At 44.9% G+C, this 27,632-nt stretch overlaps 1 non-coding gene and 1 pseudogene across 1 annotated transcript; one reads left to right on the top strand and one right to left on the bottom strand.

Annotated features, from left to right (window-relative positions):
• Positions 1-3,894: 3,894 nt before the first annotated feature.
• On the bottom strand, positions 3,895-21,095 carry LOC120246266 (annotated as a pseudogene).
• TRNAR-CCU lies at positions 11,213-11,285 on the top strand. Its single transcript has one exon. It is a non-coding gene; the product is annotated as a tRNA-Arg (tRNA).
• Positions 21,096-27,632: the final 6,537 nt, after the last annotated feature.

Here is a 27,632-nt window from a genome sequence, read left to right as displayed (position 1 = left end):
GGTGAGGTCATGTGGGGTTCCCGGCTGGCTGGGTTGGTGGAGCGTGCAGCTCTTGATCTTGGGGTTGTGGGTTTGAGCCCCACGTCGGGTGCAGAGACTACGTAAAAAAATAAAAGATCTTTAAAAAAAAAGTTGAGGTTATGCAATAGTCTCAAATGTTCCTGCACTATCAATGATGGTTAAGAAGTTCATGAACCTTCCACAGCAGAGAGCAGGCTGTTCTGCCCAAGTCACACGGGAGCTCTCCAGGAGGCTTGTTTTCTCACCCTGTGCTTGTCAGGCATTTTGGTGAATGTCAATAGTTGGTTCCAGAAGGAAAGCCAATTATCCCACTGGGCAAATCAAACAGGTGTTGTTTTATGTTTTTTTATTTTTTAACATATCTTGGAGATCCAAAAGGATGTGAGTTGAGTCAGAAAATAGCACCTCGATCAGCAGCGTTCTTTGGGATCCAGTGAAGTGCTGGCTTCAGCACCTAAAAGATCTGAGGATAGGTGTGTGTACTGGTGGCTGGGGCAAGTTGCCTATGGAAATGTGCCGGTAAGCCAAGGTCACGGCAGGCCTTCCTGAAGCTCACCTCCCCCTCCCCCGCCCCCACCCCCTGTGCGTGTCTATCAGCCTGGATGTGTGCAGGGCCAGGTGACCCTCACTAAACCTGGGGTTAAACAATACACACTAGTCCTCTGGGGCACTCACGACTCAAGTACCCTCAGCACAAATAGTCTTTCATGACCCTCTTTGACCTCAGTTCAACGCAGCTGGTCCAAAACACTCCTGAGGCTCAGTGCCCTCAGCCTCGGGACCATCCCACAGATTCTTAGACCAGATGGATGGCCTCATTGTAAGGATCTGGGGTCAAACCTAGAATCATCTCTCATCATTTCTATGCTCAGAGAATGCCTCCTACAACCTTTGTGCATTTCTACAGAAACTGCTAACACCCACATGGTCCTCAGCTCTCTACACATTTCCCACATTGTGGCTCGCGTTACAGATATATTGAACAGTACCAGTTTATAACTTTTTTTTTAAATATTTTTTATTTATTTCTAGGAGAGAGTGTGAGCAGGGGAGGGTCAGAGAGAGACGGAGACACAGACTCTGAAACAGGCTCCAGGCTCTGAGCTGGCAGTCAGCACAGAGCCCTACGTGGGGCTCGAACCCACGAACCGCGAGATCATGACCTAAGTGAAAGTCGGACTCTTAACCTACTAAGCCACCCAGGCGCCCCTGGACAGTACCAGTTTAATGTTTACCTTAATTTTTGTGTGTGTGAGAGAGACAGAGCACGAGCTGGGGAGGAGCAGAGAGAGAGAGAGAGAGAGAGAGAGAGAGAGAGACACACACACACAGAATCCAAAGGGGGCTCCAGGCTTCAACCTGTCAGCCCAGAACCCAATGTGGGGCTCAAACTCATGAACTGTGAGATCATGACCTGAGCCAAAGTCGGATGCTAAACCACCTGAGCCACCCAGGCGCCCCCCGGATAGTACCGGTTTAAGACCTTTGACTTTGCTTACTTGCCCCTAATTTGAAAACATAAATTTACCACTGACCACTAGGTGGCACCCTATCCCAAACTACAGTACACTACGCCGAGGGTGGGTGTTTTAAGACCCCTTTTGTTGTTTGACAACGTCTGATCTGACCTCCCTCTGGAGTGTCAAGATTAAGCATTGTGAACCCAGTCTCAATATGAATTTAAAGAACCTTAAGACAAGTAACCGTCTAGTGAAACTGGCTGTGGTCTCTCCGTTCCTGTGTTCATTCTGTATTTATTGTTTACTAGTATTTATTGTTCATTAGCCACTGCCCTTCTGTAGAAATGACCCTTATGACTTCTTTTTTTCTTATGACTTCTATCTGGACTCATCCACGCCTATCTCATGTGTTCTCTCCTTAGTTCAGTTGGTTTAGTGTCAGAACTTTGTCAGCTTGGGAGTATCTTCCACCTTTGCCCTTTCGTTTATCAGTAAAACAGAAGAAAGGACCACAGGACCACAAATCCTTTCCCTTAAGCAAGTAAGTATAAGGAGCCCAACACCATCCTACTGAGAGCAAGCAATGCCAATGGAAATGAATCCAGGTACTTTCTCTTGTGGGTAACTTTGTTCTGGTTCCTTGTTACTTTTTAACTTTCTTGGAGGATTGTAACGATATTTCTTAATCCCCGCAAGCCACTGAACCTTACTCAGTTTCACCAAATGCTGAGAAATCTGACCCAACTGTCCCTCCATCTTGTCCATTGCACTTGCAAACTGACCAGGCTTGCTACCGGGTTTCTGGTTTGCTTCATGTCCCTATCATTCTTGATTCAAAGCTTTTTCAGCCCACAGTATGTATCCAGACGCCTGTTTGAGCTGTATACTCTGTGAAGGCAGAGTATTAGAAGATACGGAGGATTTTATACTAGGGAAAGTTGAGGGAGAGATTGACAAGTTAGTTTCAGTGAGAGACAGCAGCCCTGCCTGGCAGTGTGGGAATCCACTATGGTTCCTATTCTCTTTAGCTCTTTTTTTTTTTTAAATGTTTAAATATTTTTATTTATTTTTGAGGGGGGGGGAACACACACATGAGCAGAGGAGGAGCAGAGAGAGAGGGAGACACAGAATCTGAAGCAGGATCCAGGCTCTGAGTGGTCAGCACAGAAGTGGTCGTGGCTTACTGCCCTGGAGCCATCTCAACTAAGACCACATTGCAAGAAATGATGGTAGAGTGGGGTTTGGGGTGGGCAGCCTTGAAGGAAGCCTTGGGAGGGAGAAGGAATTCTGGCAGGAATCTCCACAAATCTGGAATAAATTGTTAACTCCTTAGCTGACTCTATAATCTGGAAAGAAAGAATTTTTATAGAAGCTGGGTATCTTAGCCTGATTCCCCTGAAGTCAGACTTTATGATTAAAGCTTATGTCTAAGTCAGTTATTGGGGAATGTGATCCTTGGTGACTTGAGTAAAAACTGGGAAGGACGAAAAGCCAGCACCTATGTTAGGGCTTGGAACCAGGCAGATGGGACCGTTCCCTGCAATCCCCCACCCCTCCCAGCCCGGCAAGAGCGCTAAGATTTCTCCAGCTTTCTCTTCACAGGGAGTATGTGCGTTTGTGGCGTTTATGGCTCGGAATTCTGTAGGTGCCTAATTGTGGGCCCAATGGCCCCTTCCGCAACTAGGCCTCTCCCTACAGCTGCCCTATTTCAGATGCGTTGCCCACCCTGCCTCCACCTGAGCCCGATCTGCCAGCTAGCCTTGGGTCCTCGGGGCCCCTCAGGCAAGTGGGGCTCAGATGGTCCTCCAAAACCACATTGCTTCTGGGGAGGGTGGGTGCTCACACCCACAAGTATTTCTGACGCAGCAGCTTTACGTGGTGATGGCCATTCCCCATTTGGAAAGGCTGCCTCAGCCGGTCCCAGGCTTTCCCAGCCTTCAAAGCTCCCAGATATCTGTTACTAGAGGGTACCTGAGGATCTCTCCTGCCTGGCCTTAAAAGGCACCCCAGATTCCTCCAGCCATGTCTGCAGGGGGATATACGCATGTGTGGAGGTTAAGACACAAGCCAGATACCCTGAATAGCCCCCTCCATGAGCTGGCCTCAGGGTACGTGTTCCAGGACCCTGGGCGCCCTAACCCATGCACTTGCACATACATGCACGGTACGTACTCCGTGAGTCTGCCAAGGGGGCTAGGACCCTGCAGACCTGTGCACCTCGTGGCAGGCGAGAATCACCTGCATCCTCCAACCCCCCCACCCTCCCCACCCCCCGGGCAAAGAAAATCCAGCTCACAGAAATCATTCTGAAGCAGCAGCATCCCACTGGGTGAGTGCCCATCTGGGCTGGCTGGCTGCTTGGTAAAGTTCCCTGCTTTTCAGGAGTCAAGGTTCCCAGGCGTTTCCGGGGGGGCTATTCCTGCGGCCGGTCGGAGCCCGTCTTGCAAGACACCCCAAAGTCTCCAGGTTTATCAGAAGAGGGAATAAGTATGCACATTTGTGTGTGCTGGAGCTTGGAAGTAAGCAGATGACTTGTACCCCAAGAGCTCACCCTGGAATCAGCCTACCTGGACATTTGGCCGGTTGCACGTCCCCCATTCCCCGGACTTGCAGCGCTCCTGAATGAGCACGGTGAATTCAGAGCCCCACAGCCCTGAAGAGAGCAGCTGGTCCTGAAATACCAGCATATGCCCTGGGCAGAGGGATCCCGTCCCTGAGATTTTTATGAGGCGGAAGCTTATTTTATTTTTATCTTGAGAGAGAGAGAGAGCAGGGGAGAGAAAAGAGGAGCAGAGGAAGAGAATCTTAAAAAAATTTTTTTAACATTTATTTACTTTTGAGAGAGAGAGATAGAGTGCAAGCAGAGAGGGGCACATGGAGGAAGACCCAGAATCTGAAGCAGGCTCCAGGCTCCCAGCTGTCAGCACAAGAGCCTGACATGGGGCTCGAACTCCCAGAGTGCAAGGTCATGACCTGAGCTGAAGTTGGACGTTTAACCAGCTGAGCCACCCAGGCGCCCTGAGAGAGAGAGTCTTAAACAGGCTCCACATTCAGTGCAGGGCTGGGTCCCATGACCCTGGGATCATGACTCGAGCAGAAATCAAGGACCCGCCACTCAACCGACTCACCCACCCAGGTGCATGTTTTTTTCCCTCTTTTCTTTTTTTTTTTTTAATGTTTTTTAAAATTAATTTCTGAGAGACAGAGAGAGAGAGACAGCATGAAGAGGGAGAGAAAGAAGGGAGACATAGAATCTGAAGCAGCTCCAGGCTCTGAGCTGCCAGCACAGAACCCAACCCGGGGCTCGAACTCACGAACTGTGAGATCATGACCTGAGCTGAAGTCGGACGCTTAACCGACTGAGCCCCCCAGGCTCCCCTCCTTCTTTTCAATTCCTGCAAAGTTACTCTGACTTTATGACTCGTCTTCGAAATGTTCTCTTGGTTTCAGTTTTCTAATGTATAATATAAACTTACTAGATTAATTTTCAAAAGTCCAGTATGAAATATTTCTTGGGTTATTTGAATACTTCCTTTATCTTCTTTAACCTTGAGTGGCATTTTCCCTTCTGTTGTCACACTCATTACCTGCTCTACTTATACACATCCCGTCGTGTTGAGTTCAGTCTTCTCTGACCAGACAGCTCCCAACTTACAGTAGTTCCTGGGTCTTGAATTTTCTGTGGGCTCACTGCCCATCCTCTACCAAGCCTGCTGGGTGTCCTGTGGCAGAGGCTAACATGATATCATCAGTGTAATGGGCCCACATTACTGATTTGGGGTTCTCTGGAAAGGCATTTGGTGAGTCCAGCCGGCATGATACAACCTAGGTATTGGCCAAGGTATCCAAGATGGTGGCAATATTGGGTGCAGCTGCAGAGATGGGGGGGGTGCTACCTTGTTCAACCCTCAGTAGTCTGGGATCCTCTGCCATGAGGTCTTTGTGGTCTGGCTTCGTCGCTCTCTGCCTGGGGTCTGCTCCACCCAGCACAATGTAGGCTACTGGAGTTCATGTGTTTGCTTTATTTCCTGTGAGTGCTGTACTCTGTGGGGTCCCAGAGAGCGCCCAGACGGGCCTTCCAGTGAGCTGGTGTCCGTTCGCCATTTGAAACTTTTGTTTGTTTTAGCCTTTTGATCTCTTTATTACTCAAAAGGCTTCATTTTTTAATTTAGCTTTCCGGCTCCGTGCGTGTGCTTTCACCAGTCTCACAAGGATTATATGCTCCTCTGTTAGGAAGGCACATGGGGGCGTCTGACTGTCTCAGTTGGGTCAGCTCCAACTTCAGCTCAGGTCAGCATCTCACAGTGCATGAGTTCGAGCCCCGCTTCAGGCTCGTCCTGCTGACAGCGTGGAGCCTGCTTAGGATTCTCTCTCCCTGCCCTTCCCCCACCGATACTCTCTCTATCTCAAAAGAAAAAAGAAAAAATAGGAAAGCACGCTGGAGCCTGTCACGAACACACTTAGCACACGTAGAATCAGTGAAGACCTTATTGACATTTTTTTTTTCACTTGAGACAACGTCAGGATAACTGTGGTTGTCACAAGCCTGAACTCCTCCGCCGGTCTGGGCCACACACCACATGCGGATTTTGGTGCTCCACAATCTTCTTGCTAAACGGTTCTATTACCAGCGCTTCAGGACCCCCTAGTTCAGTCCAAGGCCATACTGTAGGACAGCCCGCCCACCGTGGTCCAGCGGCTGAATGCTGATGGAAGCCATCACTGCAAGAGGGCTCCATTTGAGACTTCTTTTTTTTTTTTTTAATGTTTTATTTATTTCCAAGAGAGAGAGAGACAGCATGAGCAGGGGAGGGTCAGAGAGAGAGGGAGTCACAGGCTGAAACAGGCTCCAGGCTCTGAGCTGGCAGTCAGCACAGAGCCCGACGCGGGGCTCGAACCCACGAACCGCGAGATCATGACCTAAGCGAAAGTCGGCGCTTAACCGACTAAGCCACCCAGGCGCCCCTCCATTTGAGACTTCTTAAACCCAGCCCCAATTTGGTAAAATGTGAAGTTCTGGCCCATTTCAGTCCATAGCCGCCACGTAGCAGATGCTTGTGAGTTCAGGCCCTCTCCTAAGTGTAGGTTCAGAGTACTCAATAGCTGGGGCTGGTGTACGAAAGGTCTGGTGGCACCTTTCACATAAGCCTGGCTCCTGAATATCCACCTAAATGCCCTCCCTTTCCTAGTTTTCCATAAATATGTTTTAATGTTACCCTCATGTGTAGTATGTGTTGTTCCCAATATTGAAGGTTTCTGTCATTTGTGCCTTATGACTGGGCTGATAGTTTTCTGCCTTCAGAGGACTAAATCATACCTAGAAATTTTACTATAGTGTGGAGTCCCTGTACCTACCTGGCTTGACTGTCCATCGTGCCACTGTAAGAAATTCAACGAACAGTTTTGACCCTCGTCTGTTCTTCCGAGTTATCACCATAAATAGGAATGTCGTCACATAAAAAATGCTGGTTTGTCTGTGCCTTTTTAGGAAAGCCGTCGATGGTTCGTGTTAGAAATTGGGGTCTATTGGGGCGCCTGGGTGGCTTAGTCGCTTAAGTGTCCGACTTTCGCTTAGGTCATGATCTCGCGGTTCGTGGGTTCGAGCCCCGCGTCGGGCTCTGTGCTGACTGCCAGCTCAGAGCCTGGAGCCTGTTTCAGTCTGTGACTCCCTCTCTCTCTGACCCTCCCCTGCTCACGCTGTGTCTCTCTCTCTCCTAGAAATAAATAAAACATTAAAAAAAAAAAGAAATTGGGGGCTACTACTGGGCTGTTAAGGTGTCCTTGAGGTAGCCTGGTAAAGCGAGGTCGTCCGCCGTCTGATGTGAATGCAGTCATGGTGGGCTCTTCTCATCAACTGCAACCGCCAACAGCATGTCAGAGAAGTCTCCTCTGTTGCGGGATTGTTTTTTGCCACAACACTCCAGATTTGCTGTCTCCGGGCTTAGAGGAATGAAGAGGTGGACACAACAGGAGCAGCAGGCAAAAGATTTTTAGGGTGTAAGATTAGAGAGTAAGGAAGTAGGAAAGCTCTCTTGCACACCCATGACAGTAGGTAAGAGTCTTGTTTTACAAGGGTTTGGTTACCCCCCCTCCCCCTTCCTTCTCAGGTCCCACCCTTATTGGCCCAGTAGCTTGACGTGCTGGGTGGTCCATTCCTGATTGGCTCAATTCCATTGTATGAGGGGTGGCCTGAGGCCTGTATTTAGGTCTTTTGTCAAATTCCTGAGGGAAAACTGAGGGGGAGTAGGTGGGCTCTGTTACATTCTGAAGAGGATCCTTAAGCCTGAGAGGTTTACTGTGGTCAGATGCTCCCAGCATTGTTCCAAAATTTGTTTTTCCCCACCCAGGGACCTCAGGCCTATCTTTTCCCTATTTCATCCTATCTCTTCCTATAATACCACCATGTAGAAAGTTCCAGATCCAATGGTGATCTTGGTTATGACAGCACCTGGATTGGGGCTACCCCTCCAATTTGGGGAGGGCATTTGTTTAAAATCATATAATCTACTGTAAACCTATGGGACCCTTCTGGGTTTTTCACAGGCCAGCTGGGTTATTCTCTGGTGAAATTGTAGGCACAATAATTTTTTCCTTAATTTAAACATGTCCTATTACATGCTTTCCAAGAATGTTTGCTAAATTGGGACCTCTGAGGCAGTAGGCCTTAATGTTGGGTTTGTCAGCAGTTGTTAGGAATCAAGTCTTTCGGGCGTCTGGGTGGCTCAGTCAGTTAAGCATCCGATCTCACAGTCCGTGGGTTCGAGCCTCGAGCCAGGCTCTGTGCTGACAGCTTAGAGCCTGGAGCCTGCTTCAGCTTCTATGTCTCCCTCTCTCTCTGACCCTCCCCTGCTCATGTTCTGTCTCTCTCTCAGAAATAAATAAAACATTTTAAAAAAAGGAATCAAGCCTTTCCGTCCCTGCAGTTAATTTTGCTCTCAATACTTTAGGGATTTCATTTTTATTGGTAAAATGTTCTAAATCGGAAGGATATCTTGTATCATTGTTACTTGGACCCTGTATCTAACAGCATGGTGGCATAGGTAGTATTTTTCTTTACAAAAGGGTTTTCTATTCATACGGTTCGTGTAACATATGGACCAATGTTTCCAGCTTTAGCCAGAAACAGAAAGTGCTGAGTCCCTATGGAGGTCCCCTGGGGTTTGCTCTCCTCCAGCCGTTGGTGACCTCTCTGTTAATGGGGTTTGGTTTTATAAAAGGGTTCGTATTTACAGTGAATGGGTTTCTGGGTTGATAGGTGTTTTTTTCCCTTTAGGTCTATTTACTTTAAAAGATTGGTTGTTTCTCTTTCTCTGCCACTGTAAGTAGTTTCTGGGGTTTCTACTGCGCTTGTATTTTTATAATCTGTTTTGCAAGGTGGGGTTCTAAATGGACAATAGCACCTTGTAGATTTAGGGCTGCCTGGTCCACAGTGATTGCACCAGTCTATTTACATTAGGTGGAAGCCTGTTATCTTTATGTACACAAATGTTATCTTGATTTATTTCCTCAGCTGTTCTTATCAACTCAATCTGTTCTCCTATGTTTCTATGGCTTGCAAATACAGTAAAGAATGCAGCTTGCCCTGTGAGAGCACAGCATTTAGGCTGCCTTTTATTCATTTTATTATTACTATTTTTAGAAATAATTTTATTTATTTATTTATTTTAAAAATACCTTTAAAGCAATTTTTTAATGTTTATTTTTGAGAGACAGAGAGAGACAGAGCATGATTGGGGGAGGAGCAGAGAGAGAGGGAGACACAGAATCTGAAGCAGCTCCAGGCTCCGAGCTGTCAGCACAGAGCCTGACATGGGGCTGAAGGGGGGCTTGAACCCACGAACCACGAGATCATGACCTGAGCCGAAGTCAGACACTTAACCAACTGAGCCACCCAGGCGCCCCTAAAATAATTTTATTTATTTTTGAGAGAGAGACAGAGAGGAGAGTACGAGCAGGAGAAGGGCACAGAGAGAGAGGGAGACACAGAATCTGAAGCAGCTCCAGGCTCTGAGCTGTCAGCACGGAGCCCGACACGGGGCTTGAACCTAGAAACTGTGAGATCAGGACCTGAGCCAAAGTCGGATGCTTAGCCGACTGAGCCACCCAGGCGCCCCCTCACCCACAATTCTGAACTTCTTTCTAAATTGGAGTCAATCTTCTCAAACCCTGTCCCTGCTTTATCAACTAAGCTTATGTCATATTCTAAATCCGTTGCTGGCATTTCAACGGTCTTCACAGCATCTTTACCAGTAGTTTCCATCTCACAAAACCGCTTTCTTTGCTCATCCATCAGGAGCAACTCCTCATCTATTTAAGTGTTACCAGCAAGTCAGTCCCATCTTCAACCTACATTTCTTTCTTTCTTCTTTTTTGAATTTATATCCACGTTAGCATATAGTGCAACAATGATTTCAGGAGTAGAATCCAGTGATTCATCCCCTGCATGTAACACCAAATGCTCATCCCATCAAGTGCCCTCCTTTTTTTATTTAAAAAAATTTTTTTAATGTTTACTTATTCTTGAAAGAGAGAGAGGCAGATGTGAGTGGGGGAGGGACAGAGAGAAAGAGGGAGACACAGAATCCATAGCGGGCTCCAGGCTCCAAGCTGTCAGCACATAATCTGACATGGGGCTTGAACTCACCAACTGCAAGATCATCACCTGAGCTGAAGTTGAATGCTTAACTGACTGAGACCCCACACCCCCCACCAACAAGTTTCCTCCTTAACGCCCCTCACCCATTTAGCCCATCTCCCCACAAAACTCCTCCGGCACTCCTCACTGTGTTCTCTGCATGTAAGAGTCTTTTATGTCCCCCCACCCCCTGTTTTTATATTATTTTTGCTTCCCTTCTCTTATATTCATTTGTTTTTTATCTTTTTAAAATTTAATTTAGTTTTTAAATTTACATCCAAATTAGTTAGCGTATAGTGCAACAATGATTTCAGGAGTAGATTCCTTAACGCCCCTCACCCATGTAGCCCATCCCCCCCCACAACCCCTCCAGCAACCCTCTGTTTGTGCTCCATATTTAAGTCTTTTATGTTTTGCCCCTTTCCCTATTTTTATATTATTTTTGCTTTTATCTGTTTTGTATCTTAAATTTCACATATGGGTGAAGTCATATGATATTTGTCTTTCTCTGACTGACTAATTTCACTTAGCATAATACCATCTAGTTCCATCCACGCTGTTGCAAATGGCAAGATTTTGTTCTTTTTGATTGTCGTGTAATATTCCATTGTACACATATACCACATCTTCTGTATCCACTCATGAGTTGAGGGACATTTGGGCTTTTTCCATACTTCAGCTATTGTCGATAGGGCTGCTATAAACATTGGGGTGCACGTGCCCCTTCGAATCAGCACTCCTGTGTTCTTTGGGTAGATACCTAATAGTGCAATTGCTGGGTGACAGGGTAGTTCTACTTTTTAAATTTGTTTTGAGGAACCTCAGGAGTGGAGGTTTTCCAGAGCGGCTGCACCCGTTTGCATTCCCACCAGCAGTGCAAAGGGGCTCCTCTGAGGCTCCACTTTCGACTCTAGTTCTCTTGCTATTTCCACCACGTCCGCAGTCACGCCCTCCACTGAAGTCGTGAATCCCTCAGAGTCATTCCTGAGGGTCAGAATCAACTTCTTCCAAGCTCTTGTGAATGTTGATATTTTGACTTCTTTCCATGAATCATGAATGTTCTTAATGGCATAAAAAAAAAGGTGAATCATGGGGTACCTGGCTGGCTCAGTCTGTAGAGCATGTGACTCCTGATCTCAGGATCATGGGTTCAAGCCCCATGTTGGGCCTAGAGCTTACTTTACACAACAACAACAACAACAATGAATCCTTTCCAGTTTACTTTACTCAAGTCCATCAGAGGAATGACTATGGGAGCTCAGGCAAACTACAACATGTATTACTTAAATAAGAAAACCTGAAAGTCAAGATTACTCCTGTTTCCATGGCCTGCAGAAGGGATGTTGTGTTAGCTAGCTGGCATGGAGAAAATTGAAGTCTCATGATATGCCTCCCTCAGAACTCTTGGGTAACCAGATGCACTGTCAATAAGTAGTAATATGTCTATTAAGAGGAAAAGGCCATAATGGAAACGGTATCTTTCTTTCTTTTTTAATGTTTTATTTATTTCTGAGAGAGAGAGAGACAGCATGAGCAGGGGAGGGTCAGAGAGAGAGAGTCACAGAATCTGAAGCAGGCTCCAGGCTCTGAGCTAGCTGTCAGCACAGAGCCCGATGCGGGGCTCAAACCCATGAACTGTGAGATCATAACCTGAGCCGAAGTTGGATGCTTAACTGACTGAGCCACCCAGGTGCCCCTCTTTTTTTTTTTTAATTTTTAAATTTTAATTTAAAAATATTTTATTTTGGAGAGAGAGTATTTATGAGGGGGATAGAGGGATAGAGAGAGAGAACGAAAGAGAGGGAGAGAGAGAGAGGGAGAGAGAGAGAGAGGGAGAGAGAGAGAGGGAGAGAGAGAGAGAGAGAGAGAGAGAATCTCAAGCAGGCTCCATGTCAGCACAGAGCCCAACATGGGGCTTGATCCCACAACTCTGAGGTCATGACCTGAGCCTAAATCAAGAGTTGGGTGCTCAACCAACTGAGCCACCTTGGATGCTCAATGAACTGAGCCACCTGGGTGCCCCAAGAAATGGTATCTTTCTGAGTGGGACATATAAATGGAGGCTTGGTGCCCTGCATTAACTGAGAAGAGTCACATCCACGTCAATAGTGGACTTACCAGAATTTCCAAGGGGTTAGACTGTCCAGGCTCAAGTAGTTGAACAATGGGGTCCACAGCACTCAGCAATGAATGATTTATAGGTGGATCAAACTCTATGACAGCATCCGGAAAAGCTAGCAGGCTATGACCTTGAGGACTAACAGAATCGGGTGCAGGAGAATCAGCACAATAATGCTAACCAAATAGCCATAAAACGGGCGATTGAACAGTCTGTTGAGGAAAATCACAGTGAGGTCTATCTTTTCTCATGCTGATGGCCCATAGCTAGTAGGCTAGCTCTTTGGTCAGAAACATGGTGATGCTGAGACCTTCTTACCACATGGTACACGTGACTGAACCCAGTTGAGACCACTCTGGAAATCTAAGACGTGGTGTGCAGGTCAGAGATGTACTTGCCTTGCTGTCACTCCAGACAAGCCTTGCATGTACTTTCCTTTGCTTATTCAACCTGCTACCTGCCAACCTGGAGTGGCCTGCTTCCTTCTGTAGTCTTTCCATGCCCTCTGAGTATGGGGGTTGGCTTCAGATTACATCCAGGAAGCCCCCCAGGAGCTTGCAAACCAGCCATTGTTGAGCCAGGCAGGTGACCAGAGAAATGGGTCTTGGGAATGAGGCATCCACAGGGACAATCCCCAGTTGGTCAGTGACCTCTGTGTGGGGAGGGGTGGCCTGGATGTCAGCTCAAGTTATACAGTTGGAAGAAGAGCTGAGGTTATGGATGAACGTGTAAGGATGCACTACTACAAGCCTACAGATGAGGTGGGACAGCGGGGCGATGAATTGGAGGACTTAGCACAGGTTCTGCAGAGTTGAGAGGGCAGGAGCTGCCAGGGATTAAGGTCCAAGCACCTGTGATGAGGCCCAGTTGGGGTGCTAAGAGGTAGAATCCCGGAAAAAGGGAAGAGAGCAAAGAGGAAGATGCTGTGGGGACTTACCTTGAAGTGAACAAAACACTGTATACCTATACAAAGAAAACAAGAGCAGAGGCAGAGACAGTGAACTTCACCATACACTCTGACCTCTGGCAGCACCTGCATGAACGCTTGGGAGCAGTGAACCCACTCCCTTACAGGTTATTCCATCCTGTAGGGAGGCTTGACCCAATGAGAAGGACCCCCATGTGCAAGGGGGACCCTTGGAATCTATAGAGGAGGCACAGCAAATTCTTAGAGAGTTGGAAATGAGCTTTGCATCCTATGCACCTTCCTTCGAAGGCCCTAATCGGGCCACATTCACGGCAGCAATGAAATCCAAGATTTTCCAGTCCGCCCCAGCACCTGGTAGGGGACACTGATATCCATGTTGAGCCTGCTGGTGGGACAAGACATTTATGATGCTGGGCAATCCTCTGCTGATCTGGAGGAAAGGGACACATCCCAGGAACGGGCACAGAATGGGAGAAAGGCTCAAAACAGAGAGGAAACTTGGAAAGCCAATCAGCTATAAAGGGTCCAGTAAAAATAACCTGGAAGCAAATGTGGCCTGACTTCATTACTGCGGAGACATCCTTGAAGACACAGAATGACAACCCCACACTGCTGGGCAGCCTGTGGACAGCTGTAAAGCCTGGACAGCAGTTCAGACCTGCCCATCTCTCCCTACCCTCCCAGATGGCCCATGCTCTCAAGCAGAGGCCTCAGGGACCCAGTCCCATTCAGGTGGGTGCCTCCTATGGCCTGGGTAAAGGATGCCGGCTAAGATGACCTCAGGGGAGGGCCACTCGAGAAGATGAGAGGCCTCATGTTGAGTTCACTATCTGGCCTTCCAGAAATCTAACAACAACAACAAAAAGTGACAATGCTGGTGGATACTAGATCTGATTATACCTTTTTCTTTGAATGTTTATTTATTTTTGAGAGAGACACAGAATGCAAGTGGGGGAGGGGCAGAGAGAGGGAGACACAGAGTCCAAAGCAGGCTCCAGGCTCTGAGCTGTCAGCACAGAGCCCAACACAGGGCTTGAACCCATGGACTGTGAGATCATGACCTGAGCCAAAGTCGGATGCTCAACTGACTGAGCCACCCAGGTGCCCCCTGATTATACTTTAACAGATGGTAACCCTCAGAAGTTTTCTGTCCCCATCAGTGCCATTGATGGTTAAGGAGGCAAACGGTCTGGAAAACAGTGTGGAAGTTCCTCAAAAAACTAAAAATAGAATTACCCTACACCCAGCAATAGCACTACTAGGAATTTATCCAAGGGACACAGAAGTGCTTATTCACAGGGGTACAGACACCCTAATGTTTATAGCCATGCTTTCAACAATAGCCAAATTATGGAAAGAGCCCAAAAGGTCCATCAAATGATGAATGGGAAAGAAGATGTGGTTTATCTATACAATGGAACACTACTTGGCAATGAGAAAGAATGAAATCCTGCCATTTGCAGCAGTGTGGATGGAACTGGAAGGTATTATGCTGAGTGAGATAAGTCAGTCAGAGAAGGACAGATACCATATGTTTTTACTCATACGTGGATCCTGAGACACTTACAGAAGACCATGGGGGAAGGAAAGGGGAAAAATAGTTACAAATAGAGAGGGAGGGAGGCAAACCATAACAGACTCTTAAATACAGAGAACAAACTGAGGGTTGGCAGGGGGGATGGAGGAGAGGGGAAAGTGGGTGATGGGCATGGAGGAGGGCTCTTGTTTGGAGGAGCACGGGGTGTTATATGGAAGCAATGAATCATGGGAATCTACTCCTGAAGCCAAGAGCGCACTGTATACACTGCATGTTAGCTAACTTGACTATAAATTATATTTAAAATAAATAAATAAAACCTAAAAAACAAAACAAAACAAAAACAATAACATCCATGGTAAAAAAAAAAAAAAAGTGGATGATGAAATTATCCAGGTGAACTTTTAAAAGCTTATTTCAGATTATGTATCTCTTTAGCTTAAAAAAAATGCTGGATGTGATTTAGTTTTACAGCTCCATTCCCTCCTCTATCATCCTTCTATTTCTAAATGTGGTTAATATTTCAAGATTTGGTCAAATCAGTATTCGTGTTTATATTTTTATATGCATGCAAGTGTAATTTTCAGAGTATTATCCTATTGTTTTATGAGTATGTTTTGTAACATAGTTTGTTATGTGCTTAAATATGGTTTATAGTTGTTTTGCTTTTCAAATCCCTTGTGGTTGCTTTATGTTATGTCACTTTTTATAGCTTCCAGTTTTCTGCTGAAATTTTTAAACATGGTATTTCTGTTCCCTTGACCTAGTAAAGGTACTTGTTTTACTATTTGTATTTGATAATAGTTAAAGCCTTCGAAGGCTGTGTCTGATGTCAGTTTTTTCCATTGCTTCTTGTTTATGTTATCTTGACCCCTAAGGTATCTAGTTATATTTGATTGTGTTGAATAATACATTTCAAAAATTAGTTATAAAAATAATCAAAAATTCAGGATGATATTATCCTCCTCCAGAGAGGATTTCCAATGGCCCCTGCCGTGCTTCTGAGACTGCTAGAAATCTAGGATAACTTTAATCCAATATCAAAGCTTTGTGTTTTGGACCCAACACATATTTCAAAGCTGGTGGCAGTTTGTGGGAAGGCTGATTTACTGTTAGAGCACTTTTATTTCTAGGACGTAGCCCTTTGAGATCCTCATCCAAAGTAGGAGATTGTTTACTAGGGCACTCACCTTCAGTGTGCTCTGAACTCTGACTTTTGTCCCGTAGTTCTGGAAAGACTTCAAAAGCACAGTGCCTCAGCCACCTCTTTCAGACCAGAAATGCCTAGAACAAAAGTGACCTGAACACTATTTTCTCCTGATTCCATTCTCTCCTGCATTTTATTTTAGTCTCATGCTCTCACTTTCATGTTTTAAGACATTTGATTTATTTAAAAGTTTATTCATTTATTTTGAGAGGGAGGGAGAAAGTCCCAGTATGCAAGTGGGGGAGGGGCAGAGAGAGAGGGAGAGAGAATCCCAAGCAGGCTCCCTTCAGAGCCTGACACAGGGCTGCATCTTGCCAACTGTGAGAGATCATGACCCGAGCCAAAACCAAGAATCAGATGTTGAATGGACTGAGCCACCCAGGCGCTCCAAGAAGTTTTATTTAAATATTCTATCCAGTTGTTTTATTTGTCTTTGGTGATAGGAATGGTCTCAGCCATCTAGATCTGCTATTACCAAAAGCTGAAGTCCTCAATTTTTTCCTCAGTTAAAAAAAATATGTTGATTGCCTTGAAATCTATTGGTTTCAATCTTTTGGGAAACATTTTTCCCCACCTGTATACCTCTGTATACATTCAAACTCTCCCCTCCACATACCTCTTTCCCTTTCAGTCCCCGTTGGCTACTCTGTAGATCTTCTATGCAACCATAATCCTAGGAATTCCTTTTGATGTTAGCCCTGGATTTCCCTTTGATTTTCTTCTGAGTTAAATTTCCTGGGTGTGTAGTCTGTGTTTACACATGTAAATTTATTCCTTATTCTGGTGAAGCAGATCCTTTAATAGTGCTATCAAGTTAAAAAATACATTACACTGTGAGGGGTACCTGGGTGGCCTAGTCAGTTGAGCGTCCAACTTTGGCTCAGGTCATGATCTCATACATAGTTCATGGGTTCGAGCCCCACGTCAGGCTCTGTGCTGACAGCCCGGAGCTTGGAGCCTGCTTCAGATTCTGTGTCTCCCTCTCTCTCTGACCCTCCCCTGCTCACAGTTTGTTTCTGTCTTTCAAAAATAAATAAACATCTTTTTAAAAAGGTTAAAAACAGTAAATAAATTACACTGGCAGAGGCCTACTGAGGACCACCTGTCTCTCATGTACCACCACAATGAGACTGCTTGTCAGTTGTTATTTGGACATTGTGACTTCACCATTTGCTGTCCTGTGAGCAGTCTCCTATTTCAGCTCTCTTTCTCAGATTACTCCTACATTTTAGTGGAAACCAGGCAATTGGGTGGTACAGTAGACAAACAATGGCTCCTCAAAGCAGTACACATTCTAATCCCTGTAACCTGTATGTTTCTCTCAGTGACAAAAGAGACTGCAGATTTGAGTAAATTAAGGATCTTAAAATAGGGAGGCTGTTTTGGGTTATCAGTGGGCACAATGTAATTATAGGAGTCTTATGTAGGGGAGGTAGAAGGTATGATAGAGACGGAATGAGAGAGAGAGAGAGAGTGTTGGCTCTATATATGGAGGGAGGGGCCACAAGCCAAGAAATGCCGCAGTCTCTAGAAGCTAGGGAAGTTGAGGACCTGATTCTCCCCTAGATCCTCTGGAAGGACCTCTGCCAATGCTTTTAGTTGGGAATTCTGACCTCTGGAAATGTAAAAGAATAACGCTGAGTTGTTTTAACCCACTAAATTTGTGGTAATTTATTACAGCAGGAATAGAAAACCAATACAGGTGTTGATTTTTTCAGATCTTACAAGTCTTAAAATGTCTGTATTCAATCTTCACATTGATTGCTTGGCTGATTATACCATTCGAGTTGGAAGTCCTTTCCCTTCAACACATGGAAGACATTTTTCCACTGTCTTCTTTCTTCAAGAGTTGTTGAGAAGTCCAGAGTCATTTTTATTATGATTACTTTTTAAAAAAATTTTTAATGTTTTATTATTTATTTCTGAGAGACAGACAGACAGAGCATGAGTGGGGGAGGGGCGGAGAGAGAGGGAGGCACAGAATCCGAAGCAGGCTCCAGGCTCTGAGCTGTCAGCACAGAGCCTGACACGGGGTTTGAACTCACGAGCCACAAGATGATGACCTGAGCCAAAGTCAGACGCCTAACCAACTGAGCCACCCAGGTGCCCCTGTTATGATTTCATACATGTGACCTTCCCCCTACCCCCACCCCCAGATACTCAGAGTATTGTCTCTTTGTTTTTAATGTTCCATTACTTCACAATCCTTGGGGCTCTAACTCTATGTCAGGAGCCTGGTGCTTTTAAATTCCATAAATCAATTTTAAAGGAAAAAATAAACTGGGGAATAAGGATATTATCCTTATAATATAAATATATACTTATAATTACAAACTCTTACAAATCAATATGAAAAAACTCAAATTCTCCAAAAGAAAAACTAAAACCAGGAATGCACTAATGAATACAATGATGGGTGGGAAACCATGGTGGCTATGAAAAATTCCATAGCCTTACTAGAAATAAAATAAATGCTAATTAAAACTGTGAGAAAATAGTTTTCACTTTTTCAATTGGTGAAGATTTAAAAAAATACAGCCAATGTTGATTAAGTTTTCACCACTTTTATACACTGTTGATAGAAATGATAGAAATGTAAAGTCTTACATCTCAACTATGGATGAAGCTTAGATTAGTAAGTCAGACCAAAACCTTTTAAAAAATGGTTATGTCCTGGGTTCCTGGGTGGCTCAGTTGGTTAAGCGTCTGACTTCAGCTCAGATCACGATCTCATGGCCTGTGAGTCTGAGCCCCACAATTGGGCTCAGCACCAACAGGGCAGAACCTGCTTGGGATTTTCTCTCCACCCCCTCCCTCTCCGCCCTTGTAGAAAGCATGTGCTCTCTCTCTCAAAGATAAATAAATGTAAGAAATGGTTATGTTTTTTGACTTAACAAATTTACTTTTGGGAATGTATTATAAGGAAATAGTAGTCAATGTGAATAATGATTTAACTTATCTTTTCCATATTGTTTCTAACATTGAGAAAGTGGAAATAACCTACTTACTCAATAGTACAAAAATAGTGAAAATAACACTTTCCCTATGGCAAAGGGATGTTTTATCAGAATTTAGTATTACATGTATGGTATAGGGGCACCTGGGTGGGTCAATCTGTTAAGTGACTGACCTCAGCTCAGGTCATGATCTCATGGTTCATGAGTTTGAGTCCCACATCAGCCTTTGCAGCTCTCTGCTCCAGCTTTGAGAGCTCTCCGCATCTCTGTGCCTGCTTAGAACTTTCTATCTTCCTCTCTCTCTGCCCCTTCCCCATTCTGTCTGTCTGTCTGCCTGTCTGCCTCTCTCTCTTTCCCCAAAATAAATAAACTTAAAAAAAGTTATGGTATAAAAATTATGGTATAAAAAAATGACTAGTATTGTTAAGAAGCTGATGGGGAACTGAAATGAGATTTGGTGAAAAAACAAGTTTTATTAAAAAATAATTCTCTGGGTTCTATGCTTTGTTACTGGCAAGGTTGATTTCCTTCTAGGGGTGGACTATTTCTTCTTCTGGACTTTGAGAGGGTGCAAAGAACGGCTTTAGATAATGATAGTAAAATAATAGTTACAGCAATAGCAGCTAGCATTGAGTACTTACTGTGTGCTAGGTAACCTGTCAAGTGTTTAATATATTTTATTTCATTTCTGTAGTAAACCTTTGGGAGTAGGTAGTATTACTTATCTTTGATGTGAAGAGTGACACTTGGAGTTGTTGAACAAATGGCCCAAAGTCACACAGATAGTAAATGCTGAAGTTGGAATTCAAAATTTGGCGGTCAGGTTTTGTACTGAATGTTTCTGTCCCCAAGTTCCTATGTTGAAACCCTAATCCCCATTGTAAAGGTATTTGGAGGTGGGACTTTTGGGAAGGAACAGATCATGATGGGATTAGTGCCTCTAGGAGAGGAGACGCAGGAGACTTGCTGCTGTGTGCTCCCCACCATGCGAGGATGTGAGACGGCCATCTGCAAACTAGGAAGAGGGCCCTCACCAAGTACGAAATATGTCTGCACCTCGATGTTGGACTTTCCAGCCCTCAGAACTGTGAGGAATTAGGGGAGCCTGGGGGGGCTCAGTCGGCTAAGCTTCCCACTTGGGCTCAGATCATGATCTGACAGTTTGTGGGTTCCAGCCCAGCGTTGGACTCTGTGCTGACAGCTCCCAGCCTGGTGCGTCCTTCCGATTCCATCTCTGCTCCTCCCCTGCTTACAGTCTGCCCCTCTCTCTCTCTTTCAAAAATAAATAAACATTAAAAAAAAAAAAAGAACTGTGAGGAATAAATGTTTGTTGTTTAAGCCACCTAGTCTGCGGTATTTTTGTCGTAGCAGCCGGAGCAGACTAAGACATTGGGATTCTCGACATTCTTATCCCCTGGATAATGCCTCAATTAAGTAAAGAAAACAGACTTAAAACAGCATGTGGGGTAAAATCCCATTTTTTTGTTAGTAGACTCTTTTTTATTCAGAAAAAAAAATCACCCCCCAAACAAAACAGTTTTCTAACTACACAGAGGAGGGGTGTGGGTGGGGGAGGAGTCTGTCCATCCAGCCCCAGCCTCCCCCCCAAATAAAAATGGTGCATGTGTGTGTGGGCAGGAGAGGGGTGCAGAAGCAGCTTGGGGGGGACAGACGAGGTCAGTCCCGGGAATGCTGAGGTGGGAGGCCATTTCATAGCATCCCTTGTTGGTCACACCTCCCTGGGCGCCCTTGGCCATGGGCAGGGTGAAGGTCTTGGCAGTCACGGTGACAGTGATGTTGGAAGCAGGAGCTGTGCAGGGTCTCCCGGTAGAAAATCCCTGGTAAATTCCCTGACTGGCATCAGCGAGTCCGGATCAGAAGAGCGGGTCTGGCCCCCGAGTGTCAGCCTAGTCACGAAAGCACTTGGCCAGTCTTGGCCAACCAGGACACCTTTGCCGACCTCAGCCAGCGTGACGCTGACAGAGGTTTGGTTTCCCCAGAACGGTGCCCGGACCGAGGGCGGCTCCTCGTACCCCGCAATGGCCTTGCTGCGACAGGTGCCCCCGCCGTGAGGTGAGGTGGTGGATGCTGGGGCCCCAGGCTGGGCTCTCGCTGGGCTGGGGGGCTCCGGCTGGTAGGGTGGGGAGGCTGAGAGTCGGGCCCGCTGCCCTCCCCCTACGCACCGGCTCTGCTTGCTGCACCTCAGCTCCGCACCACCGCCGAAATCCCATTTTTGTATTTAATAAGCCACTCAGCAAGGTAGAATTTTAATTAGTAGAGAAAGTGTTGTTTAAAATTAATAGCAGTGGGGCACCTCTCTGGCTCAGTCGGAAGAGCATGCAACTAACTCATGCTCTCTTGTTGTGAGTTCGAGCCCCTCTACATTTCATGTAGAGATTACTAAAAACAATAAATAAGCAAAATAAAAAAAAAAGGGACAGCTGCATCTCTGTCAGTTGAGGTCTCCCTCTGATCGTGAGTTCTGGAAGGGGGAATTCCTTTTAGTCAGGTAGGGGGAAGGGAAGAAGGGGGGAGGGGTGGCCGGGCACTTTTGGGAGTGGTCAACCCTGCTCTCTTGTTCTGTTCTTTGGCTCCCGAACTTGCAGTTTGCTGGGGGCAAGGTCAGCAGTTTCCCAAAGACTGAAGGAGACTCCTGGGAGGTGTCCTGGGAAAAAGGAAGGAAGTTAGCGAGACTCTGGTGGCTTTCTGCAGGAAGGGCAGTGTGACTGCATCACCTGGGACGCACTCAGGTGGCCCTGACCCCAGATGGCACCAAGGCCCCAGGGCGGTCCCAGGGGGAGTTCACCGTGAAGGGGGTAGGGGTGGGAGGGGACTGCTTCCCTGGACCTAACATTGCTGCAGCAACGACAGGCTTCCAGCTCAAGTCTTTATACATTTCACCCTTGGGTGTCCCAGGAGAAACAGCCCGTGGCCCCGTGACCTTGGAACTGCGGGCTGGCGGAGTACTTAAGGCCGCTCCGTGTCCTGAGCGCCTCGCATAGCAGGTCTTCCGTGTTTCCACAGTGACACCTGGTGGGCAGCGGCGGAAGACTGGGGTCTGAGGACAGAGCAGTTTTCTAGCTTTCATTGTTTCGTTTTCATCTTCTTCCCCCTTCAACCGTATTGAGGCGTACTTAGCAAATAAAAGCACGGTATAGTCAAACTGGGCAATGCGATCCTTTCATATGCACTGTGAAAGGATCCGCACCTTCCGTCACTTGTGTGAGTGTGAGAACCCCTGGGTTCTCTCAGCGGATTCCAACCACATAACAGCATTTTTAACTACAGGCATCATGCTATCATTAGATCCTCAGACTTTGTTCCTCTCCTAAATGAAACTTTGTATCCGTTGCCAACCTCCGCTTGACCCCTCGTCCCAGACTCTGGTAACCACTATTCTACTATGTTTCTATGAGTTTTACTTTTTAGTTATTTTTTCCCTCTGAGTCCATGTATAAATGAAATAATGCAGTATTCGTCCTCCTCTGGTTTATTTCGCTTAGGGTAATGCCTTTCATGTTCATTCATGTCATTGCAAATGGCGGGACTACCTTCTTTATATGGCTGAATATATATATTTATAAATATAAAGTATAGTTATATAATTTATGTATAAATTATAGATTTATAAATATAAAATAAATATACATAAAAATATAAATATTTATAAATATTATATGTATAGAATAATAGACTTAGGTTGATTCCATACATGCTGCGATGAATCCTGGGGTACAGATACCTCTTTGAGATAATGATTTTATTACTTTGCATATATACCTAAAGGTAGGATTGCTGGATCATTTTGTAGTTCTGTTTTTAATTTCTTTTTTTTTTTTTATTTCTAGGAGAGAGAGAGAGACAGCATGAGCAGGGGAGGGTCAGAGAGAGAGGGAGTCACAGACTGAAACAGGCTCCAGGCTCCGAGCTGGCAGTCAGCACAGAGCCCGACGCGGGGCTCGAACCCACGAACTGCAAGATCATGACCCAAGCGAAAGTCGGACGCTTAACTGACTAAGCCACCCAGGCGCCCCTCTGTTTTTAATTTCTTGATGAACCTTCATTTAGTTTTCCAGAGTAGCTGTACCAGTTTACATTCCCAACAGATGTGTAAGGGTTGCCTTTTCTCCACATCCTTGCTAATATTTAGTATTTCTTGTCTTTTTGATAATGGCTGTTCTAACGGGTATGGGTGATATCTCATTGCAGTTTTGATTTGCATTTCCCTGATGATTAGTGAGCATCATTTCTTGTACCTGTTGGCCATCTGTATGTTTTCTTTGGGAAAATGTCTATTCAGGTCTTTTGCCTGTTTCTTTTTTGTATTTTATTTTTATCTTTTATTTATATTTAAAAAAATTTTTTTTTTTTTTTTATTTCTAGGAGAGAGAGAGAGACAGCGTGAGCAGGGGAGGGTCAGAGAGAGAGGGAGTCACAGACTGTGAAACAGGCTCCAGGCTCTGGGCTGGCAGTCAGCACAGAGCCCGACGCGGGGCTCGAACCCACGAACGTGAGATCATGACCTAAGCGAAAGTTGGACGCTTAACCAACTAAGCCACCCAGGAGCCCCTATCTTTTATTTATATTTTTAGACACTTATTTATTATTAAGAGACAGAGAGAGACAGAACATGAGCAAGGGAGGATCAGAGAGAGAGGGGGACACAGAATCCGAAGCAGGCTCCAGACTCTGATCTGTCAGCACAGAGCCTGACGCGGGGCTTGAATCCATGAACTGAGAGATCATGACCTGAGCCAAAGTCAGAAGCTTAACCGACTGAGCCACCCAGGTGCCCCTGCCTGTTTTTTGTTTTTAAATTGAGTTATCTGTTTTGTTTTTGCCATTGAGTTGATGAGTTCCTTATATATTTTGTTTAAAAAGATTTTTTTAAATGTTTTATTTATTTCTGAGAGAGAGACAGCGTGAGCAGGGGAGGGTCAGAGAGAGAGACACAGAATCCAAAACAGGCTCCAGGCTCTGAGCTGTCAGCATAGAGCACTGAACCGTGAGATCATGACCTGAGCTGAAGTCAGACTCTCAATCGACTGAGCCACGCAGGCGCTCCTATATTTTGGATATTAGCCCTTATTGATGTGGGTTGTAAATATTTTCTCCCATTCCATAGGTTGGGAGTTGACCGTTTTGTTGATCGTTTCTTTTGATGTGCTTTTTAGTTTGATATAGTCCCACTTTTTTTCTTAATGTTTATTTATTTTTGAGAGAGAGAGTGGGGGGGGAGGGGCAGAGAGAGAGGGAGACACAGAATCCAAAGCAGGCTCCAGGCTCTGAGCTGTCGGCACAGACAGCGGGGCTCGAACTCACAGAGTGTGAGATCATGACCTGAGCCAAAGTTGGACGCTCAACCGACTGAGCACCCAGGCGCCACTATATAGTCCCACTTCTTTATTTTTGCTTTTTTTTTTGCCTTTGCTATTGGTGCCCAGTCCAAAAAATGATCACCAAGACCAATATCAAGGAGCTTATGTCCTATGTTTTCTTCTAAGAGTTTTATGGTTTCTGGTCTTATATTTAAGTCTTTAATCCATTTTGAGTTGATGTTTTTGTTTAGTATAAGATAGAGATCCAGTTCCATTCTTTTGCAGGTGGATGTATGATTTTCCCAACACCATTTACTGATGGGACTATCCTTTCCCCATTGTCTATTCTTGGCTCCTTTGTCAAAAATTAATTAGCCAAATACATACTGATTTATTTCTGGGCTCTGTATTCTGTTCCATTGATCTATGTATCTGGTATTTATGCCAATACCACACTGGTTTGATTACTAAAGCTTTGTAATATAGCTTTAAATCAGAAAGAGTGATGCCTCCAGGGGCACCTGGGTGACTCAGTTGGTTAAGCAACCAACTCTTTGATTTCAGCTCAAGTCATGATGTCCAGGTCTTGAGATCAAGACCCGGCCTCCGGGTGTGGAGGTGGAGACTTCTAAGAATTCTTTCTCTCCCTCTCCTTCTCTCTCTCTCTCTAAAAATAGAAAGAAGAAAAGAAAGAAAGAAAGAAAGAAAGAAAGAAAGAAAGAAAGAAAGAAAGAGAGAGAGAGAGAGAGAAGGAAGGAAGGAAGGAAGGAAGGAAGGAAGGAAGGAAGGAAGGAAAGAAAAGAAAAAGAAAGAAAGAAAGAAAGAAAGAAGGAAGGAAAGAAGGAAGGAAGGAAGGAAGGAAGGAAGGAAGGAAAGAAAAGAAAAAGAAAGAAAGAAAGAAAGAAAGAAAGAAAGAAAGAAAGAAAGAAAGAAAGAAGAGGTGCCTCCAGGTTTGTTCATTCTCCAGATTTTTGGGGCTATTTGGGGTCTTTTGTAATTTCATATGAATTTTAGGATTATTTTTCTATTTCTGTAAAAGATGCCATTGGAATTTGATGGATTGCATTAAATCTATAGATGGCCATGGGTATTATGGGTATTTTAACAATACCACCCTTCCAATCCATGAACGCAGACTAGCTTTACATTCCTGTGTGTCTTCTTTAGTGTCTTTCATTAGTGTTTTATAGTTTTGAGTGTGAAGATTTTCATCTCCTTGGTTCAATTTATTCCTAAGTATTTTTTATTTTTGATACTATTGTAAATGAGATTGTTTTCTTAATTTCTCTCCAATAGTTCATTGTTAGTGCAATTGATTTTTATGTATTTTGTATCTTGCAACTTTATTAAATTGTCCATGTTTCATTCTTAAAGTCAACTATAAGCAAGGCTGATCCTTTGCGTTCTCTTCCTGAGCCTGTCATGGAAGGACAGAAGCATACAGTACGTATGATGTACTGTATATATCTGTTAAATAAATATGTATTAGAACCTATAATTTACATATATATATAAGCACTTACAAGTCAGTAAGGAAAGAAATGGTAACCCAATAGAAAAATGGCAAAAGGATAAAAATAAGCAGCTAATAGAAATAACAGAAATAACTAACACTTAAAGAGTTTTTATTTCATTCATAAATAATTTATTAAACATGAAGATTAAAAACATAGTGAGATGCTACTTTTCATCTAACCGGTTAATAAAATGTAGGATAAAATTTAGTGTGGGGGTGAGAGTGTGAAGAAACTCTCACAAACTGCTAGTGGAAGTAAATGGTGCAACAGTTTGGAAGGTAATTTAGTAACATATATCCAAATTTAAAATGTATGTACCCTGTAATCCAATAATTCCATTGCTAAAAATTTATGAATGTTTTCCAATTATTTTCTGTTTACATATTATTTAATTTCAGATTAATTCATTTGTAAGTAATACAAAATCCAACTCAAAGAAGTTCAAATAATAGGGATTTACTAGGTGGTGGACCTGGATCCCAGAGTCAGGGTGAGTTTCAGCTCTGGGTTGATCCAGCAGCGCAGAGATATCGTCAGTTTCTTTATAACTCTCTTCTCTGACTTCTGGCATGTCGCTTTCATCTAAAGGCTAATTCCCCATCAAGGTCACAAGATGGGGGGGCGCCTGGGTGGCTCAGTCGGTTAAGTGTCCAGCTTCAGCTCAAGTCATGATCTCATGATTGGTGGGTTCAAGCCCCATGTCAGGCTCTGTGCTGACAGCTCAGAGCCTGGAGTCTGCTTTGGATTCTGTGTCTCCTTCTCTCTCTGCCCCTCCCCTGCCTCATGCTCTGTCTCTCTCTCTCTAAAAAACAAACATTAAAAATAAAATAAGAAAAAGTCACAAGATGGTTACCGAAAACTCCCAAGGTACGGTTGACATGTGCATTCTTGATGCAGTAGGACAACTTTGCAGACCTTTCCTATAGGGAGTTCTCCTCGTAGGAATCTTAATTCACCAATATGGAATCCAGACATTCTGTTTCCCAGCCTCCCTTGCAGCTCTGCCGATGCCCTTCCAGATATTCACATGGAACTTAGTGACATGAAGGTGCGGGAACCGTGGAGAAATCCTCCTGGTAATCCTCAGGCTGCAGCTGCAGCAGCTCAGGTTGGGACCCCCTTGCCAGTGGGGTACTTGTGCTCAGTGGGCCCGCAGTCACTCCATAACTGGAGCAGTTAGGCAGTAGGATATCTTCTGCTGTATCCCCCTGAAGCCCGATTCTCTTGGCCTTCCCAGAGATTCTCTGAACTCCCTGATATCCTTTAACAAGTTCCTTTTGCGTTCCAACTATCCACAGTTCATTTCTAGTGTGAAAAGTAAGGATTCTGACATGCAGAGAAATGTTTCCTCATCACGTCTGGGGAAAGGAAGGTCACAGACAGAAATTCTCTCAAAAGAGCAGCATGTGGGGCACCTGGGTGGCTGAGTGGGTTGAGCGTCCAGTTTTGGCCTAGGTCATGAGCCCGCGGTTCCTGGATTTGACTGCCAAGTGGAGCTGGCTGCATGGAGCCTGCTTCAGATTCTCTGTCTCCCTCCCTCTCTGCCCTCCCCCCCCCACCCCCGCTTGCACGCTCTCTGTCTTTAAAAAATAAACAAACATTAGGGGCGCCTGGGTGGCTTAGTGGGTTAAGCATCCGACTTTCGCTTAGGTCATGATCTCGCGGTTCGTGGGTTCGAGCCCCGCGTTGGGCTCTGTGCTGACTGCCAACTCAGAGCCTGGAGCCTATTTCAGAGTCTGTATCTCCCTCTCTCTCTGACCCTCCCCTGCTCACACTGTCTCTCTCTCTCTCCTAGAAATAAATAAAAATATTTTTAAAAATAAAAAATAAACAAACATTAAAAGAAGAAAAAAGAATAAGATGGTTCCCTCTCTGACACCTCTGGCAAACCTTTTTTCTTTCTCAAAAGCCAGATTTTTTTTTTTTTTTCTGA

Source organism: Hyaena hyaena, unplaced genomic scaffold, assembly GCF_003009895.1.
Source record: "Hyaena hyaena isolate Hyena2069 unplaced genomic scaffold, ASM300989v1 scaffold_459, whole genome shotgun sequence".
NCBI classification, from domain to species: domain Eukaryota; kingdom Metazoa; phylum Chordata; class Mammalia; order Carnivora; family Hyaenidae; genus Hyaena; species Hyaena hyaena.
Note: the sequence above shows the minus strand (reverse complement) of the source record. Positions and strands in the feature narration are given on the sequence as shown.